The following is a 17,055-nucleotide window of genomic DNA, read 5'->3' as shown; positions in this document are numbered from 1 at the left end:
TACAAATATAAAAAAATTGTTAGCCAAACGACTGAGAAATTAATTACAATCACCGTGCGCTACGTTCCAGGCAAATTGGCTGACTTTTGGATTTTGAAAGCTGCCAATACGCTCGAGAAACACTGTACTAAAAAAAAAGCTCGTTTAAACTTTAAATTGATCCGAGTTCACTCGTAACATTGCGAATCCTTCAAACTCTTTCGAGCGAAAACTCGTTACATTTTTTCCTACCTAGTTCATACATTCTATTAATTCCGTCGATGAGTTCAAACGCTGGATCCCCGCAAATTGTACAGAAAATATATTTACGCTGTTTCCGCGTCTGCTCGTGGAAACGGTTAAAGACAGACGTGCGATTGATTCGCGCCCCGACAGGAATGATTCTTTCGCGAATGAAACGTACACACGTGCGGGAACGTATAGAAAAAAAAAAAGAGTCGAGGAGTCCTTGCAAAGTTTACTCGATGCGAATACGGTTTGCTCGCGGAAAAAGAACAACGGAACGTGCCGAGCGCCCCCGGAATACTGAATACCGATACACCGGAAAAGCCGGCCATTTAACGAGCGTGCAAGTAGACGAGGAACAATGTCGAAATTGTTTAGCCGGATATTCGTGGAACGTCTGCTCGCGGAGGGAGCACGTTGTTGCGGAATGCGATAATGACAACGATACGCGCCGCAAGCGAGCAGCTGACGTATCCGGTGCGCATGTGTGTCACCGTCTGTTTTCGAATCGAATAGAATTTCCGATGTGTCGTTACTGAAGTTACGCTGGATTAAGTTTTGAGCCGATGAAGAGGACTTCGATGCGTGTTTCGGTTTCCACGGAATTCGTAACCATTTTAGCTGGATCGTGATACATCTAACACCATCCATAGACGTGTACGATTGATATTTATAATTTTCATAAACGTACGATACTATACTTTATTCGATATATTCGATCGAACACCCAATGCTCCCAAAAGACCGTTCGATACACCAAAGTCTCGCGGTCATCGTACACAAAGACACCCTACGCTCGACAAAGGCCAACCGTTTGCGAGGCGCTTCAATCCTCCATCCTTTGAGCGTTCCTTTTGGACGCTCGGGATGGTATCCGGGACCGACGACGCTTCTTATGCGAGGACAACGTACGGTCTATCTCCCTTCCATCGACGCAACCAATTGTCCCTCGAAATGGAGACAAATCGTGCCTCGAGGTATGACGATTGATATCCTTCGACCCGAAAAACGCGCCGTCCTCCCCCATGGGAGACCACGAACGACTGCGACGAGCCAACCATCCTCGGTGTTAAATCGTCGATAACGAGGATTCGGTGGCGAACAGTTATTCCGGAGGTAACCTAACCGGAAGAGTCGTTCTCCGTTGAAAGGATGGTGGAAATAGTCTGTGGTAACGACGAAACCTCCAGAGATCTCTCCTTGTTCCCTTTTTGGATCTTGGTTCGTTCTGTCACTTTGGGAACCGTTCAAATTTTTTTTTTTAAATGGAGCGACTGCATCATGTCAATTTGGCTTCTAATAGAGAATCGTCGAAAATATTCCAACCTTCGATGTGTCGGAAGAAACTGGCCTATCTCCCTGCTTCGTCTTTCACCTCGAACGATGTTCCGTCTCTGGCTGGAAAGAAATTTTCTATTTGCCCGCCCCGTCGCCGATTCTCGGGCCAACTGGGTCAAAGAATTTTAATCGCATCGCCTCGATGCAAATTGCACGCGGTCTTTTGCCCGGAATAATTCCCCGCCGAAAGCTGGCCGAACTAATTTCGCCGGATAACCGGGCTCCTCCTGGGAATCCCTGCTTTCGGCAGGCGGCCCCGCGACTCCGCGTACTTTCATCCGCGTCCGCGATAATTATTTTGGATGGCTGGTGAAGGAGGACAGTCCCCGTGGATGAGTCAAGTTTCGGTTAATTGCTCGATGGTGTTTTCGTTCGGTTCGAGAGGGGCCAGTCCCTGCAGATTCCACCGTTCGACGGCTCGAAATTATCGGATTAATTGCGCTTGGTTATTAACCACCACTTTTTCAATCGATTACGCGAATTTCAGTTTTATGATCGGTGCATCGTAGCGGGGATCATAATCGGAACGATTGTTTTTCGTAAATTGTCGTTTGGTGCCACGGTGAGGGCATTTGTAACAAATATTTTAGTTGAAATTCGATATTGCGTACGCGTTATGAACGAAAATTGAATATTGATCGTCATCGACTGTAAATTGTTTGATTGTAATTGTACAGCGGTGATTACCCGTGCTCGACGATAATTTTTCCCTTTGTGCAATTGTGCTAATATTTATGGTAATAATTTTGATAAATATTGACCAGAATCGTGGGACTGATCAAAGTTTGATGTTAAATATTAGTTGCCACGTAGTCTGTAGTTCTCGTTCGTTCTCCATTTAGTCACTTTTCATGAACACCTATCATTTTTACCTGCTTGCATAATTCATAGCAAAGTGCAAGGCTACGCGTGTCGAGCGCAACATGCTTCGTTAAACTACTAGCTCCTATTTTCGAAATATGATGCTTCTCACAAAAATGTACAGATATAACCCTCTGTTAAAAAAAAAAAAGAAACGATCATTCATAAATATGCGTTCATGTTACTTTCATAGCACGCAGTCGTTTGTTTTAATACCTTCCATTAGCATGCAGTAACAGTTGACACGATAAAATACTCAGAGAATTTAGTCAACTCCAAAATATAGGTCGTACAAGCAGAAGGGTTAAAAACAAACAAAAAGCTCTCCCAATTTCGTAGGCAGTCTTTATCAGGATCAAATGTAATTTCTTCCAAATTTCTTTCCATGCTGATCTTTCCATGCAGGATTCTAAAGAGATAATTAATCAGAAATCTTTTCCTCTTCTACTTTATAAACAAGTATTCTACTGTTACGTAACTGAAATTACTGTAAGCAATGGAGGGTTAAAGAAATGCAAGCCTCGAAAAAGCCAATTCGGATGTTCCATTTACCGCGGCGAGACTTGGCTGAACGCGCGACACGGCTCGCTCGCCCCCAGAGAAGAAACCCCGGTGTTTTCATCGAGGGCCTTTAAAACATATAGGCAGGGTGTACTCTGCACGCTTGTCTCGTCAGCGACGTCGTTGACGCTGGTCGCGTTCTTCCCCGGTCGAGTGGCCTGGCATTCTTCGTTTCCTTCGCGCGTACGAGACGAAGGGCGCGAGGGTAGGTGACGATAACATCTCGACGAGAGGAGGCTGCCTATGAATTTTTATCCGTCCTGGCCGTGGGCTACGCCCGGCTGAAACGAACGAATCGCGATGGCCCCCTATCAAGAAAAAACCACTTACCACGGCGTGCTCGTTTGACGATCAAAAGTTATTGGCGTGGTGACGTAACGAGCCGAGGGGTTGCACGCTGGTCTGAATGGCCGAGCTTTCAGACGGCGAGGTTGAAATTGGGTGCCGTCTTTGCTCGTCAACAGAACAAATGTTTGATACCTTCGGAAAAGTAATATGTTTCCTATAGACGACGTTGTATTACTTTTTTTTTTTCATTAATTAACTCTGCGATAAGGGGGGAATTCGAATAATAGTGTATTATTTACCGACGATAGGAATTACTTTTGTGTAATTGGTAAATGGCGCTCTTGTTGCATGAAGTGTATCTTTGTCGTATTAATACTGATATTAACTCATTATTCTCGAACATTTTGATTATGAATCATCGACAATCCAGATTGTGCGGTATTAAACAATTTTAAGAAGCGATCGCGCTCGTCACGTTGATCGAGGAAATCAGCGCGCAATGGCGAGTTACGAAGTTTCGACGAAACTGGAGTTCCAATATCGTAAAGTAAATTTTTCCTGAAATCCCTCCGTCACTCCCCTCGCTTGCCCGCCGGTGTGCTCCACTCTGCTACCCTTAAGTTCGTATTAATAAAGTTCCCGTTAAGCGGCGTCGAGGGGGATGATATCGGGATTGAACCTGTAGGAGGTATATATTAACGTTCATCTGGCTGATGGTTGGGGTGGATAGTGAGATCGTTCTTGGGGTGCTAGCCGCCCGATATATCGTATCGCGGATTTCCTTTGGCGAGTTGCTGGGGCGTTTATCGATCTCCGCCCCGAATTTTCTACTTTTCACGGGTTGGATGACACAACTTGTCTCTCTAAACTATTTTATACATTCGAATTTATGTTTTATGAAAATTTAATCGTTCGATGCTGTCCATTACTAGGTGTAACAATGCGAGTGTACGATGGACAGCTGACTTCTGTTGCGATAATTACCTTTTTTCGTTCTTTTTTTTCTTTATACCGAATTTTTAGTTTGTCTAGATAAAATAGCTATATCGTATAATCGAGACTTTCCCAAAAATAGGACTTGCACTAACTCTGTTCTCCAATTTTCAGTAACATAAGAAAAGAAATTCCGGAGAGCAGTTTAAAACGGTTTAAATAGCCCTACCGTAAATCGAACAGAAGAAAGCGACCGCAAGGTCCTGCGGCCCCGCACCTGCTCGGCGAAAATTTGCCCGGGCAGAGGTGCGCATGATCCAGGGACGTTAATTACGCGGTCGCGGGGCGAACTCCGTTTCGCGTCGGACCAAGATAATTAAAGGAGCCGGGCCTTTGTAGCACGGGAACGGCGCGGTTCCCTCTTTCCTTCGGGGGAAGCTACGGCCGGCGAAACTTTACCGATATTTCAACCCCGGCTCAGGCTAACAGAGACGTAGACACTGTTCACTTTCCCGTGTATGCGGCTGGGGACGTTATTTCCCGATTCCGCTCGGATACGCGCATCTGCAACAGCCGTTCGCGTCTCTACGAGGGAACGAACACGCTTGGGTCTTCGAGGCTTGACCTCGTTCCAGGTGTTCCATCAGCCATCCCCCTCTTTGTCTCTCTCGTCCCTCTTCCGTCTTCGCGGAGGTTCTCCGTCTCGCACGGCTACCCCTGTACACCATCTACGGGGCGTTCTCGTAATAATAGATTTATATGCATTAGCTTTCCGCGAGGCGGTACAGGTGGTTCCGTAACTGCGCCGGGAGCGGCGTGCAAAACCGCTTCCCGCGAGTTCGCTAATGCTGCCGGCGTAATAATTGTATTTTAAACGACGGGCCCCTGCTGACGCGCACGGAGACGAAATTATTCCCTGTTTCAGTATTCATTGGCCGGATGCTCCGTTTAGCGACGCTTTTCACCAAGGCATCGAGGGAGGATTATCGCAGCGACGCGTTTTCCGTTCGAGGGTGCACGCGCCGGGGTGTTTGGTGAACGTTGCCGCGTAGTTTAAGTTTAGGGTGGTTCGTCGAGGTTGAGCTGGGTGCGGTTACGGTTTGTGAGTTTCTTTTTTCATGTTCTTTTCTCCTCGCAGTTTGATTGGAATTGTTAAAGTCGTGTCTCGTTGGACGGAAGAGATAGCCGCACTTTAGAAGTCTGATTAATCAATACTTAAACGTCGGGGCAGAGGAGGCGCTTTGTAATTACCGCAGTTAATTAGGGCTCGACCGAAGTAACAAGAGGATTTTTTAAAAGCCGTTTATAATCGGGTATAAACTTCTAAACTCAGTCACCCGGAGGGAATCTTCTAACAATGTACGGATTCTCGGTTGTGGCTACGACGAGGGAATCATGTAGGTCACTGAGCTAGAAAATTTGGTTTTCGTCACTCTTCAGTGCCAAGGATTCCGCGTCGGAGTTAGTCTTCTTAAGTATTACGTTAAAAGACAGTGGATCCCAGTGGGGGATGATTTCGAACGGTTTCGTCGAGTACTAGAATTGAAGATCTTGGTGAAAATTGATTCCGATGCAATTTCGCCTCTCTTCAGATCGCAGGTGTATATAAGATCGTTCGACAATCATAATTAACTACGTTTTGTCGAGAAAAGGGAACTTTGGTATTTTCTAAATATCAGAGCTGGAAGATTTCCGCTCGAGCACCCACCGCGACGATTGCACGTAATTGATCGAGACTTTTCGTAGCTGAAATCTTTCTACAGGTTACGTGTCGTGTGTACAGATAGCTCGATTCGAACACGTTCCCACAGTGCTGATAAAGTCTGCTGGAGAAGAAATATACGTAGGCTTAATGGCTCTCTCGATAATAGATATGGAATTCAATAACGCGACGACGCTCCGTTTCTGTATACCTGCAGTGCAATCGTCACGTTTTTTCGAAGAGACGAACAGCTTGCAGATTATATTTTACACGACAGACGAATTAATAATCCATCGTTAATATAGTTCGCAACTAGATTCGCTCAGAGTTTCGACACCATAGCAGATTGAATGACCATAATTTGAAATTGGTTCTGAAATCCCCGCGCAATTCGTCCCAATTCGATCGTAGCGGGGTAATTCGATAGAGAGACTGCGGTTGATAGTCGCAGCTGGATCGCAAAATATTTAGCCGTTTGCGATCTCGTTAGACATTCGCGTGAAATAACATGTTGCGTATCAAGGCGAACCGAAAGCCCGGGTACACCAGATTTATTCATCTCTTTTCCATTCTCGAGAATTTTTTAAAAATTAATCGCACAGTCTTTCGGTACTCATTCTAAGCGCTATAATTTCGACAGATTCGTAATATTTGCTGGGCATTCGATGTACTGGTTCGATTCGAAAGTTAGAAGTTCGGGGGGACCCCGAAAGAATTGATCGATCGCGCAGCCGCAGTGGAAGATCCGCAAAGCAGGGGTGCAAACAAAGACGAACGTCGAAATTCGTGGGATCGTGTACGCGGCTCAGAGAGTCGCGGCGGTGTTGTTTTTGCTGTGCAAACGCGGGCGAACGACATCGACGGTTTCATTTGCCGGATTGCGCAAACACCGATCCGCTGCCAATAAACACGTCCGGCTCTTGGTGGCCGGCCACTTAAGCATTCAAAGCCCGCCTCGAATTACGCGACGGTGTCGATTCGACTTCGCTCGTCGCGCCGGAACGCGGCCCAGCCGCATTACCCTCGAGCTTTCGATGCTCGCGAGGCGAGCTGCACGCGCGTAGACGGCAGATTTAAACGCGAGAGGGATCCGTGTTATTCTAGTCTAAATTAAAGTTATCGTAGGGGATCGGGGGGCGCTGGAGTTTCATACGGTAGGCCGATGCTAAAGGAAATATTGTATTTTCAAAGTAAAACGAAATATGGATCGCGAGATTCCGTGGAATCGAGCCAATGTGAAACGTGCTTTTTTTCCTCTTTCCACAGCTTTTGGTGTTATTTTATTTCATAACGTGTTCTGGAATGGATTTTTCCAATAGCGGCGAGAGGACAATGAGTAAAAATGTTATTCTTTGCGTAAATGGCCGCCTTAATTGATTCGAAAGCGTAGGTAATTGAAAAGTTGCGTAGCTGCGAGCTCCAGTTATTCCTTTTTCATTCAATTCGCCTAACCGAAGTGCAATAAAATGTTTGTCTTTTATATTTGTCCGCGTTGAATGCTGTCAGCGAGGTGAAACTGTTTAAAGAACACAGAAATTCCATTATTGTCCGCACTCCGGCCAGTCCTGCGATACGTACGGAGTGTGTTATTAGTACTTTTAAAATTACTTATCGACGATCACCAATTTCTTGGTTTCTCGCGTCCCCGTTGCTCGCCCACCCCCAACCATCCATCGCAGCCTCGCTACAAGTCCGTCTTTCCACCAGCGTGCGTTAAAAGTGAATTCCTCGAGGTAATTTCTGCCTTTTCGAACTCGAACGGACAAGCGTAAAGGCGAGGCGCGACTCCGTTCTCACCAGCGAAGCTAATACGCCTCGTCGCGCGTGAAAAGCGCCGTGGGACCTAGATTCGCCGCGCTCGAGGCGTTCTCCACTATCGTCGAGCATTTTCAAAAGCGATCGGCTCTCGATTCGCACTTGCGTGCACCGCGGAGTCAAGCCGGAAGGGAGTCGAAACCTCTTCCCTTCGTCGGCTCCTCGTTTCCGTCGTTTTACGCTCTCGTCAGCCCCGCGACCGTGATTTAATTGCTGCTCGCGTGTCCGCCTCGAGGGCGCGCGGTCGAACTTCCAATTAAGACGGCGTCGATCCAACGCGTCGCTGGGAGCGTCGCGGTGAATTTTACCTCCCGCGACTCGAAGTTGGCTTCGAGGCCTCGCGTTGGTGACACGATTCCGCTCGAGGAACTCGTTCGACGCTGATTGAGCGCGTCGAGCTCCACGACGTTTCTTTGTTTCCTCGTCCGCGTCGCTAATTAGACGCGTGATCCAACGACGACGAGGGCCGCCAGCAAGGATCTAAGAATTCGCGACGAGTGTCGCTCGTGTTTTAATCCCTCGGATTTACGTGGCGCGTTTGATAATGAGGAAGGTCGGAGATTTATTCTCAGCTTTTGGGAATAATCAGAGGGTAGTTCGGAATCGAAATGGAATTTTAATTTGAAATTTATCAAGATCCATACGTACCACAAATCTCTTGTTAGAATTCTTCAGAGAAATTGCCAAGTATTTTAAACTACAATTGTTTCCTCGTATGCGGTATCGAATTAATTTCCTTTCAGTTCGACGAGAGACATTCCTGTTACCGCTTCGACAGAGAGAAACCACAGATTTATTCGTTCGTCCGGGGAGAGGAAAAAAATCCGGTTCTACCATGAAGCTTGGACCAATGATTTTTCATCTCGAAAACGGTACCGCGTAACGTCGGTTCTCGGGAGAACAGTTCGTTTCCACGCGAGCCGGTGCACTCTCGCGGTCGGCTGCCACTCGCAGCGAGGGATTTTCATCTTCGCGGACGCAAACAAACCGCGGGAACCGCCGCGTTATTAATCTCCGGATTATCAAGTAGGCCGCTCGAACGTCCGACTCAGGGAATATTTTGGCCAGATTTCGCGGGATTTCGCGGCGGTTTCGTGCTCGGCTCTGATAGACCTGTCCCGGTTTAATGAAAAACACGCCCGTCGCCTCTTAATTACTTTTTCAAAGGCAGAACTTGTTGATTCCCTCTGATGGGAAAAAGATTATTCGATGCGCGTCGCATTGAAGCCGGGCGACGCTAAATAATTTCAACGATAATTCCCCTTTACGCGGCGAAAAATTAGCTCCGCTCTGAAATTAATTCCGACTGCCTCAAACGATTTTCATTCAGCAAAGGATGAGCGATCGCAAAATTGCGTTCCACGCATATCGTTCCCGAGAAACGCGACGTTGAAACGTGAAGATTGATATCCGGGGGTGGGTCGGAGGGTTAATTGCGTTTTCAAAGGAGAACTCGTCGATCCCGTACGAAGTTCAGTAGGGCAATAAAAGCAACGTATCCACGTAGGAAGAGCTCGTTCCGCGAAATTAAGGTTCGCCTCGGAAGTACGTCGTCCGTGCTCGTCGACGACGTTCGAGGAGCGTTCGGCGGAATTGAATTCAACGTGGAAAACAATAAGCTTCCGTCGAGAGGAGCGTCGAGGAGGGAACGAGAGCGGGTGGGAAAGGGTTCTCTACGCTGTTTCGAATTAATGGAACGCTCGTTCGAATGCTTCTCAATCTCGTGTTAGCGTAACGAACCTTGCGTCGATGGTGGTGTTGCGTATCGGAAAATGCGCGGACGTGGAGGAGACAAACAGAGATAACTTTTCCGTATAATGAGCCATAAGGGGCGCGCTGCATGGGAATATATTAGAAGATACTGTTTATCCCGGGATTCGAATTAATTCAACAATGAAAACGCGATACACCTATTCAACGATCAATGTTTGCTTCCCAACCATTTGTTCGCGCGTGTAGTTTCCACCAACGAAACGAAATTTCTCTAAATGACTAATTAAATAATATATACGTGTTATATGACGAAAACATGGAAAATTAACAGGTCGGCTAACATATTCTGCGCGAATACAAAATCGTACCAATGTTTGCTTCAGCTCGATATTATGTTGACACGTTTCGCAAGTTAATTCTGTCGATGTTTAATTAATTTTAGGTTTCGAAAAAATTCATAACGAGCTAGTAACGATTCTAGAGCAAACAGCAACGCTTTATATAATCTACTCGCTTTATAATGTTCCTTCTATAACTATAGGTACTCACACAAAATTCATAACGTACAGATAACAAATCGCAAGCATCGAGTCGTGATTACAGCAGAACCCCAAACCCTCGCTCCGCGTCTTCCTGTCGTAAAACAAGAACGCCTTTATTGCACCCTAAATCACAGCCAGTTAAATCACAGCAACCGCGACGACCTAATTTCGCGGTTCAAGCCTCGTCGATCCATTGTTCTCCGTCGTTCCGCAGCTTCTTCCCGCGGCGAGGAACCGTCTCGTTAGCCGGCTGGTTTGCGTGGGATCGCTGCCGCCATAATTATAGTAAACGCGGTTTCGATCGCCGTGGGAAACGAGGTCGAACGAAAGTGTCGCGTCATCGATGGAACCGACGCACTGAAATTTTCCTGCTCAACCCTCGTCCAACGAGACTCAGCCATTTTGTTTCTACACACTTGTTTCCACACCCCAACGTTAGGGGATGCTGTTACCCTCTTGACATGTTTTCTCATCTAAGGGGATGATTTTTTCCAAAACATTTTCATCGAATTACCATAGGGATTTTCGTCGATATTCTACGAAACATTCTTGCAAAGAAACAAAAAGAAAAAAACTGACAAGCACGATTCGTATTTCCTACGCTACTTAAAAATTCGCGTAATTTCAATCATCACTGACTCTGCGTCACTGTGCGATGGTCACGAGGGCGCGAGGAACAGGATCGCTGCATGTCCACTGGACTTAATTACGCGTAGCGACACACGTAGATTATCCGCGAGGGTCCTCGGATCGTAAATATCGCACGGTCACGCGCGACTATTAATGCACGATGAAATACGCGTTCATTAGTGACCGTTTTGGAATCGAGTCGCGTGTTCTTGCGGTTAATATCGTTTTAGGGGATGGCGAGGCTGCAACCGCGCGGCCCTTTGAACGCTTTCGCTATCGGGAATTGGTGGATCGCGGTCGTCGAAATTGTCGAACGGAGCAAATTTAAGTAGAATCGTTCGACGCAGGATTGGGAGTGCCTCTGTGCACGTGGCTTTAATGACTAAAAGTCCCGCGATATGGTTAGAGTTGGACGGTAATACTGTAGTGCCCTGTAGCTGATGAAGAAGTTTGTTTCAGTTGGCATTGGCGAGAACCAGAAGATTGTTACTTTGTGAACTGGAAGAAGTTGTAAAAGGGAGGGTCGTTTTTATGGGGGTTTACCCTAGGAAGTAAACACGCGTAAGTACTCCGAAGGTATTAGCTACGTCATTGCAACCCTCGCTACTGCACACTTTTGTCGTTATTTAGGTTATCCTCAGAGGTGTAACTTTTAGGATGGATTTCATTTATATACAGCATTGCGGTAAGATAACTCTCTTTTCACGGTGCGTAAACGTGACAGAAATCATTTTTTTCCTTCATACTCTTACGCATCGATTTATTCTACGATTAAACAAATAGCGAAGTTTATCTATCGAGTTCGTGTTTTAAAATAAGAGCTAACATTTTCAGCGCGTGCCCGAAACGAGAATTTCATTGCCCATCGTACATTCGCAATGCAATCACAATTAATAATTTCTATTTCCACGGGATTGATCTTGACGGTTAATCAAATTTTCGCGCGTAACCAATGGAATTAACGTCGATATCGTTCGCAAAGATCGAATTACAATTGAATTACGTCCCATCCCCAAATATAACATCGGACAGAAGCCAACTCGAAATTCAACAATTTCACACCAATAATCCAACCGTTACAATCTCCCGTGGACGTTATCAACCCAATCGCACTTAAATCTCTGGGAATCTCTTTATACGCGCGTTCTAATCACGCGTGCCCGGCGACCGGTCAATTTTGAGCAGCCGCGCATCGACCAGCGGCAGCACTCATTTTCGACGTCGAACCGGGACTCTCGAGTTTTACTATTATTGCAGATATCCACGGGGTAATTGCGTCCGCGCTGGCCACACGTTATAACGGGGAGCGCATATTAACCTGCGTGGGGCCAGTTGATAAGCGCGTAATCGCAGGTGTTTGTTATGCGGGGAATATTGCCGTGACGCATCTCGCAAACATATTCGCGTCACCGGGAACCGACCACCCGGTAAGACTGTAATTTCCATGCTCGCGTGACCTGCTGAACTTTCCATTCTGATTGCCACTTTACGAGCGTATTCATTTGGAACAAGCAGCGTCGCGCGTTCAAGAGGAGCAATTTTTTTTGCGTTATGCGTACACTGGATATTGTAATACATTTTTACTCCTCGTTCGCCAACGGTACCTCGTCTATGGTAATATAATCGAAAGCTCTCCATTACCTTGGGTGGCATTGCAGGGATCTTGGAACGCAGGGCGCCGGTTGCATTAACTTGAAAGCCAAACGTTGTAGGGCCGCGGAGACAGGCATCGATTTCTGAACGTCTTTCTTCAGACGCGTCTGAGATAACGCGTCTCTTCATCGTTCCCGTAATTTTCCGGAATATATCCGAAGGCGCAGCGATCAGATTTTCTGCTGGTTAAACGAAAAGCACTCGCGGTTCTACGGATACCCGAAATTATTCGTGTACGTCGGATCGCGCGAGAACGTTTGTTTGCACTTTCTCTGGCGTGTTTGCCTCGCCTGCAAGCGGTCCCCGTTTAACGATGTCACCTCGTAATTGCTCGCGAACGACTGAACCGCTGCGACGCGGAAAATGTTTATTTTCTCAGCGCATCGCGGGCAGGTGTTGTGTCTTTGGTCGTCTCTAAGAAACGAACGAGTCACGAATCACTCGTTTCGTTTATTTTATCAGCCGTGCCGTGAAAATAGTTTCGATTAAGAAAATATAGCTGAAAGTCGCTCGCTCGATACATTTAACCACTTTCGAACGCTTAAACTCTGCCTTGAAATTGAATTCCATCGCTACAGAAATTGCGTCGTTCTCAGAAAAGTTATTTTGGTAGGTTGTCGAAGGCAAACACGCGCCGTAGGCGAATTGTGGTAGCGAGGATGTCGAGGCAACCGGGGGTGTTCAGCAATTTACGAAACACTCCGCTAAGAAACAAAGTCCCTTCGGTTCGAGCCTCGATTCGGTCTAGTCTACCAGAGTAAACATCGCGGAAGCTGGTTTCGAATTCAATCTCAATTTTGCTCGAAAAGTTTTAGTTAAGATTTGCTTCATCGATGCATTCAGCTTCGTCGCGTGCTCGTTGTTCCAGTTTCACGAGGCGCGTAGCGGATAATTGTCCGAACGGGAACAGTCGTCGCTGGATGGAACGGGTTGACGAGTCGCGAGACATCGAACAAGCGGAAAAAAGGAATAAGAGAGAACAGAGCAGCAGTTTTCATTAATAAAATGGCACGCGAGAGGTGCTTCGAGGCGGCTGCCTTTTATTTGACAACGTTTTGTACGAGCTCGTTCGCGTTTTTCGTCGCGTCCTTCGTTGTTTCGTAAGGGATTCAGTCGAGGTGTCATCTCTAGCCGTTCTTGCGTCAGGGGACCTGACACGCTTATTTGCGAGGAACAATTATGAGCTTCGGCCGTATTGGATGCTTTTTAGCGATACGTGCACACTTTGTGACTGGCTGGCGTTATCTGGGTGAAGGTTAATGGATGTTACACGAACGAACAATAGTGATTTGTGCGCCAGCGTGTTGTTCGTATCGTTGGATCGGCGAGATTAATGCGCAGAGTGTTTCGACCACCTCTGAGAGAGCCACCCTCAAGTTTCGTTGGCAGCGGACACTTTATTAATAGCAGAGTTGCCCTTTTAATATCTTTTCTTTCCTGATCAAATTCGTTCTAACATTTGTGTCCTTGGTGTCCCAACAACTTGTTTTAAACCTGATCTAATATTTAGAATCAGTGCAAATTTAACTGTCAACCTCGAATTGATTTTAAAACTAAAATTGGATACAGACTCTTTTGAAATGTTAAAATATTCAGAATACGGTGCCGTAAATTTAATTTCCCCACCGTTTTTGCGGCGATTTCAATGTAAATTTCATTCTCTAATTAATATTCGTGCCATGCACTCTGCATATTCAATGTAATTCGATAACCTTAGCTATCTATTGAATTACCCACCCTTGAAGTTTAATTAAAACACTATCTTACTGCAGTTTAACAGAAAAGTTTTTTCATAACCGAAACTGACATCAGCGACTATACGTAGCGACGATTCATTTTGGCAAATTGCTCATAACTCTAATGATGGACGATCATTAAAGCATCGTTAAAGGACGATCGTATTTCTTTAACGGAATCCTTTTTTCTATGTTATCCGAGGATGGTCAAAATTTAAATGGTAGACAGAACATTCGAATGGAAATTATTGCACCCGTTCGAATGAATTTTATCGAACCAACTTTCCAGCTGTTTTGTGAAAATTATATTTCTCTATTTATTCGGTCCTTTATGAAACTCGGTGAACAACGAATTATGCACCGAACAAGGAAATGAAACGCTTCGGGTTGAGAATATTCGTGAATTTCAGTTATTTTCGCGGAAACCTTTGATATCTTTTTAATTAAATCTTAGAATATCTGGAATTTTATTTGCTGAGGACCAAACGATCATAATTATCGTGTCATACAATATACTCTATCCACAGCGATAACGCGTAAGTACATATGGCAGAATGTGAAACTGAACAATTAAAACTGAAATCTCCAAGAGCCAACATTTGGTTCAATTATGGTATTCCATTAGTCAAGGTTACGTATCAGCGTTATCACTCGGATTTAATTGTACAAGTAATCAATATAATTGTTTCGTTAATTAAGTGCTAATTATATTTGGAAATTGCAGAGATTAAATTACACTCACCCTGGCGTCGGAAATATACGTGCGTCGCAGCCAGAATAAACGAACGATCGATCGCATAAAATTTCTATCAACGTTGCCTTCGCTGTATCGTGTCTTCCGATCCATTCGAGACTTCGAAAGTCCTCACGAAATTTCCATTGTACGTCCGTCGAAACTGACGCGCAGCCTCCAAGATGCCGCGTTCAACCCTCCGGGGGTGCACAATGGCCAGCGTTCGATGCGCGTCAGTCCGAACAACGAGGGGGATAATGTAAAGAGCACATTTAACACAAAAGCTGAGTGCAGCTTACGTAGCCGGTTGAATGTTGGACGAGCCCGGCGGTGCGGGGTGTACGGTTCCAGAGCCGTGAACAATGTGCGAGGTAAACAATGAGTTGGACCGTAAAAAAGCGCGGATGCTTAATGGCGAAGTGGATATACGTGTCACCGGTTTACTTGAAAATCGATATCTGCCCGACTATTTTCTATGTTTTCCTTTTTTCGCCTCTTAACCTAAATACCATCCCGCGAGATTGTCGTCGAGAATGTAAATGCTCGTTCAGAGTCAAGCCGGCGTTAGATCGTCGTCGGTGGTCCCCGAGCGAAGGTCCACTGGGAAGCAGCTGACGACTCGGCGATCCTTCATTTTCGCGCGTTTCTTCCCTTTTTTCGTTCCTCTCTCTCCCTGTTCTGATTCACCTTTTAATTGGCTGGCCGTTAACAAGGCGCTCGTTATACCTCGAATCGATCCCTCGCGCGTTGGACATTTCGCTCGTACACAATGGCTTCCGCGAATTACACGACGCTCGCGCTCGTGTGAATTAAGAGGGGTTGGACAGTGGATCGAGCTTTCGTCGAGATTATTCGTCACGTTTCAGTCGACTGGAATTGCACGTAAAATGGAAAGGAAGCACTGACTACATTGGTTGAAGAAACGATTTTAAAAAATGTTGGTTACAAATAGTATTCAGTTTTTAAATATCTCTACCCACCCCTAAGTATCGAAAGAACTCGTATATTTTTCAGGTGCACGGATAATCGTGTCTGAACTTATTGTTAACGAATGTCGAATATAGTAGCGCGAATCTGAAGTGAATTTATCGGGACGGAAACTCGTACATGTGACGTCAAACGGTAGGTACCGGCGTCGAATCAATAAAACGTAGCCGTTTAATTAATTGCTTTGGAATTTATTTAAATATATGTAATTTTTGCGAGAACTCGCCTACGTAACGCACCAGTCGCCTTTCCTCCGAACGCTGCTTTGTTTTAAATATATTTCTCCTCCTCGACTAAATGCTCTCTCTCTTTGGCTTGGATTTCGCGTTATGAAATTTGTTTCGTTAAAAGCTTCGCAGACGCGTTTGTTCCGGGAATATGTGGAACGCGAAACCATTTGCTTTCGCGGAACTTTTTCATAATTTTATTAGTTTCCCGTTCGACGATCAACAGGAAACGTTTATTTTTTCGTTTGGATACCGTGATTCCGCGCGTTCGTACTATTTGTCGATACAAGGATTAGACGTTTAATTGAAAAAACATTTCGATGTATTAAAGGATCTCCGATGCCAGATATTTCTCTTCAAAGCAATACGGTATTTCGCAGAAAATCGCAAATCTCTGTCCAGCTTCGTTATCCGGTGACTATTTTTTCGATGGAAAAAATTCGTGGAATTTTTCAACGAACCGTGGGTCGTTCGATCCGTCTCTGTCCATCCGTTAAACAAACCCGTGGCGTTATCGTTTCGACGATGCGCGGGACAAATCGTCCGTCCGCTCGCCGGCGCGCGAGGGAAAATCAAATTCAGCTCGAAAGTCGGTAGATGGTAAAGAATTGCTAAAGAAAGCCCTGGCACGAAGCAGCGGTTTCTTTTATTTCCGCGTACGAGACACCGCCGCGTCCCGTTGATTTATCACCGGAAACCCAGTCGTGACGCGGAGGCGACAGTGAGGACGAGTCGCGGCGAACGCACCGTGGAAATCTCGTGCGTGCGCTTTTCAAAGATTCATCCGCGATTAATTAAACGAGCGAAGGTGGAAAATGGAAGACTTTTATTTCGAAAGGATTATCCAGGGACGAGTATTTGCCGTTGAATCGGAGAATTTTTTCGCTGGCAAACGAGAGATTCCGCACGGATGGGATTTTGGTTCGAAGTTAGGTGCTTTCAGGAATTACATTACTTGGCACGGGGTGTTCCACTTTCTTCCTTCGAGTCTTTCGGGTCTTTTTTCCCAAACGTCATGCAGGAACGTTGGCTCTCGTTGAGCAAGGTACGACGCGAAGAGGAAAAGCCGTTTCGAATTAAACATTTCAAGCTTAAAGCGTCACCTTGTCAA

The 17,055-nt window shown here is 45.8% G+C and overlaps 1 protein-coding gene across 20 annotated transcripts in view; it reads left to right on the top strand.

Moving 5' to 3' along the window:
• Rg (A kinase anchor protein rugose) overlaps window positions 1-17,055 on the top strand; it is a 322,382-nt gene that overhangs the window by 139,124 nt on the left and 166,203 nt on the right. The window lies entirely within an intron of this gene.

This window comes from Xylocopa sonorina, chromosome 3 (assembly GCF_050948175.1).
Source record: "Xylocopa sonorina isolate GNS202 chromosome 3, iyXylSono1_principal, whole genome shotgun sequence".
Taxonomy (NCBI): domain Eukaryota; kingdom Metazoa; phylum Arthropoda; class Insecta; order Hymenoptera; family Apidae; genus Xylocopa; species Xylocopa sonorina.
Note: the sequence above shows the minus strand (reverse complement) of the source record. Positions and strands in the feature narration are given on the sequence as shown.